The sequence below is a fragment of the Pinus tabuliformis genome, chromosome 1_1 (genome assembly GCF_031772625.1).
Source record: "Pinus tabuliformis cultivar Carrire ecotype Pingquan chromosome 1_1, CPIR1, whole genome shotgun sequence".
Classification (NCBI taxonomy): domain Eukaryota; kingdom Viridiplantae; phylum Streptophyta; class Pinopsida; order Pinales; family Pinaceae; genus Pinus; species Pinus tabuliformis.
The window spans coordinates 323340221-323344755 of NC_142297.1; the positions used below are offsets into that span (position 1 = coordinate 323340221).

The 4535-nt window shown below is 38.4% G+C and overlaps 1 pseudogene across 2 annotated transcripts; it reads right to left on the bottom strand.

Moving 5' to 3' along the window:
• Window positions 1-1565: 1565 nt before the first annotated feature.
• LOC149212857 (O-fucosyltransferase 23 pseudogene) lies at window positions 1566-4167 on the bottom strand (annotated as a pseudogene). 2 transcript variants are annotated; one of them, XR_016250279.1, is made up of 3 exons: window positions 3026-4167; window positions 2128-2155; window positions 1566-1942 (listed from the first exon to the last, which is right to left on the bottom strand). The product of XR_016250279.1 is annotated as an O-fucosyltransferase 23 pseudogene, transcript variant X2 (transcript). The 2 variants fall into 2 exon arrangements; XR_016250278.1 differs by having other exon boundaries at window positions 1566-1945.
• Window positions 4168-4535: the final 368 nt, after the last annotated feature.

A 4535-nucleotide genomic window follows, 5' to 3' on the forward strand; every position in this document is an offset into this window, starting at 1 on the left:
TTCATCTATTCGAGAAAACACAGAGATACAGAGCGTGAGATGTGCAATAAACCCCTAAGAGGGAATGGAGATGGCTAAATACCGGCTGTGTTTGCAATGTACATAAACCACCAAGAACAAACATCTAAACATCTTCAAGAACAAACTTCATTAATTCTGAAATAAATATAGACCCAATTTAACAATAGTATATAACAATTTGTTTTGAACAACACCAATTGGTATTGAGGCACCATTAATCTCCCATTCTCTGTTAAAAAGCTATTAGATCATATTTGAAGAGCGTGATCGTGAGGAAGAATCATACAAAATGCACATAAACTGTAGCTTCTGCAAGAGGTATTGAGACTCAGCGGAAGGTATCCAAGAAGTTGACGCAGTGAAACAAAACAAGCAGACAACAAACTATGTAAAAGTGGATAAAACGTTTATCGTCACCACAGGACCATAGGAATCCATATAAACTGAGAAATTCAATGAAAAGAAAAACAGGGGGCAAAAAACAAACTTCGCATAAGGGCATATAGCTTACTTGGATCTTGAGTAGTCACAATTGCATTGCCAACAAAGTCACAAGTACCAGGGGCCATGCCATTCTTCTTGTAGTAGCTGTCAAAAGCATAGCAAGCATGAAAAAAAACAGTGTCTGGGTTATAGCACGTGCCACTTTGTTGAATTGCTGTATAGTCTGCACCTCCAAGCCCGCAAGCATAGTCTAGAGCAACCTGCAAGCTTGAATCAGGGGTACCAGGCTTAGCTACACACCAACTTTGGCTTGAGCTGGTTGTCGGTGTTGTTGTGGTAGGTGTTGAGGGAGGGGTGTAAGGGGTAACTGTTGGGGTGGTAGGGGTAGTAGGGGTTGTTGGTGTGATTGTTGTTGGAGGAGGAGTTATTCCTAACGCACAAGAAAATGCAAAAGACAGCTAAAATAAATAATTGAATGAAGTTAGCAAGAAGATGAGAATGAGATACCATTCTTTTAAAACAGTTTTATTATCAAGGCCCACATCTCCATAGTTGTCAATTACATTGTTTGATGATTGATCCATCCAAACAACAACATCCAGACCCAAGAAGATGAGCATGGCTTTGAATACAAGATGGATTTTAATAAAAGTGATAATGATATACTTTCTTTGCTTGAATACCAAGAAGCTCCTAGAAGAAATCTGCTACACTATATCATTTATTGGATTTTAATTGATACAGGCATTTAGGTATTCAGAACTGGCTGCTGCTAGAATTTTTGCTTCTACCAACAATGTTCCAACGCACAGGAAGATGCAACTAAAATAAGTAGCTGTTGCCACATAGTGCTCACACCTCAGACACTCCTGAGGTAGGACAACTGCAAAGCTATTCTGCTGCCAAAGTTTGTTAATTAAATTCTTAATTCCAAAAACTAAGGAGTATAGCATGAAATCAAGACGCTAAAGAAAATGGACAATTGTTTGCTCTTGTAAAGATTTTACTTGATAGTGAACTAAAAAATGTGGAACCAATTTGTCCCAGTGAAACCTGCATACCAACTATATTTAACCTCTCTTTCCTACAAAGTGAAAGAATTACCTGAACTGCACTGGTGTACCCATTTTCAAAGTCTCTCCTAGCGTTCCCCCCATTACATCAAAAAAAATGTTGGGACAAATGGGATCGAACTCTGGAGAGTTTTTCCTGTACATCCTCTAGCTCTCTGTCTACACTAGCTATTCCAACTAAAACATCTTGATGTTTCTCCTCGATTCACCCAATAGAGATCGATATCATCTAAAGCTGTTTTCCGACCATCATAGATACAATCAAAGAAAACAAAGCAAAGAAAACAGGAACACAGAAGAATATGGATGTTGCATCACCATTATTGCCCGATGTTGGTGGAATACTAGTACCACCCAAGCCACCAGATGCAGGTATGCTTGTATTAAGAAGTGATGAACTGCTACTGCTGCAAGTAATTTGGAAAAATCAGAATGCTACAAAACTATAAGCTGAGATATAACATAAAATATATCAAAAATCCAGTAAATCTTGATTCTCAATTCTGTATGAAAACTTGAAAAAGTACTTATTGTAGAACAGAAAAATGAACAAAAGATAGGAGGAGGAATGTGGTTCCTTAGTATATACCTTTGTGGAAATGTGCATGTCCCAGTACCTGTCATCACAAAATCCATAAAGGAAGATTTGCATGAGTGCAATGCATTCTCCAATCTCACACAATTTCAAGCCTCAATTTGTATATCATGTTAACCCATGAAGGGAAGATTTTCGAAAATGTATAATGTCAAGCATATTAATCACAGTCAAATATCTTGAATCTAGCAGAACCAAAACGGTGCACAAAAAACAAAAACGTCTTTTATATTCATATAAACTGGAACAGTAAAATTTGCAGAAGACAGAGTGGGTATAAATGAAACTTAGTATGCATACCCTTAGCTTCTCATAACAAAATCAATAAAGAAAAAAATAATATGCAATATATCCAGGCATAAATGAAAGTTATGTTGTATGCAGAAGAGCAGATTGCCTACAAATATAACTCTCTCTTAATACATCACACAGTTCCATCATTAAACCAAAAGGAAATATCCTAAACAATACAAGTTATCCATAACGAGTGTTTACATTTGAAGGTTGCATGCAGTTTTAAGACAGACAACAGGCAGGAAATGGGTCTATAATCATGTCACTTATTTATCATGGTGGAACCTACAATTGGAAAATGTATATCAGTGGAGGATGTCTTTGCATTCAGATGAGCTCAACCAGGCATGGAAGTGGGTAGATGAATCATAAGCATGCAACTCAACTATCATCTAACACAATGTAAATATGAGACTCAGCGGAAGGTATCCAAGAAGTTGACGCAGTGAAACAAAACAAGCAGACAACAAACTATGTAAAAGTGGATAAAACGTTTATCGTCACCACAGGGCCATAGGAATCCATATAAACTGAGAAATTCAATGAAAAGAAAAATAGGGGGCAAAAAACAAACTTCGCATAAGGGCATATAGCTTACTTGGATCTTGAGTAGTCACAATTGCATTGCCAGCAAAGTCACAAGTACCAGGGGCCATGCCATTCTTCTTGTAGTAGCTGTCAAAAGCATAGCAAGCATGAAAAAAAACAGTATCTGGGTTACAGCACGTGCCACTTTGTTGAATTGCTGTACAGTCTGCACCTCCAAGACCGCAAGCATAGTCCAGAGCAACCTGCAAGCTTGAATCAGGGGTACCAGGCTTTTAGCTCAAATCCGACATGTTGGTTGCCCATCTTTTAGCTCCTCCTGCTGGGCCTTCAATGTTGTAAGCATAAGAAGCCACAGTTGAACCTTCACAATCCTGCGCCCTATCCATTCTCATGGTCCTCTGCAACACTATGAGACTCGAAAATGTAGAAAAGCTATTCCCCTCAAATGTATCAGCCTGCAGGCATACTTCATAATCAATTGCAGATTGAATGAGATAGGGATACTTTGAGTAGATATCCAGCACACCCAGTTTCTTCTTTTCGTAAGGGGCTAAGAAGTCACTCCATCCCTCTAACAGCACCCTGTCCTCTAAAAGATCGTCGGCAACAGCCAGATAAACAACAGAGGGCTTCTCCAGTCCAGGAATGTGAGCAACCCTCTTCATTATTTCCTCCTTACTACTGCAAATTTTCAAGTCCTTGCCATTTCTAGCTCTGGACCTCATCTCAAGCTTCTTGCAATGGATCATCCAGTCTTTCTCAATTCTCATATGAACCGCCACATATTTGGGTTGAAATATGAATGGGCTCATTCTGATTTTATTCTGATCAATTCCAGTTCGAGAGCTTAAGCTCTTTAGCTTGGATACAACTCTGGAGACTTCGGCGGACAAATTATCAACAAGAACCAGGCATTCAAAGACTCTGGCATAATCAAGAACAGGCCAATGGTCGTGCCAAAGAAAAGGGTGTTTACCCTCCAATTTAATAACGGTATGCCGATCGCTTTGAGGGGTATTGCATTGTTCCAGCTGTGCCATATCCCTTTCCACTGTCCACCGCCGCCCACTCCCCTTAGCCACAACGAAAACATCGGAAAAATTACGGGAATTCAGGCTGCTTATGCGAACGAAGCCGTTGCAGAGGGAATTGAAACGATGGAGCGAGAAGAGGCGATCGACCAGGTGTCAGCATGAGAAAAGCCTGAACAAATACTAAGCAAATTGCCCAGCCCGCCAGGTGTCAGCGTGAGAATCAAAAGGACGACGAAAGTCCCTTTCAAAGGAAGGCCTATAGGCCTAATTAATATTATTATTAATGTTCCTCGATAAGGTTTAAGATTTATATTTTACCAAATTTAAGATTGATCTAATATGTAGGTTTAAAAAGGTTTAACACTACTCTCAATATTAGTAGTAAAGTCCAATAATAATTTTTATTAATAATATTAATATTAAAGTTATATTTAATAAGCTTTAAATTTATATTTAATAAGTTTAAGGGTTTGTATTAGATGAGGTTTAAGGTTTAATTAATAATTAAGTTTTTATAATATTTAA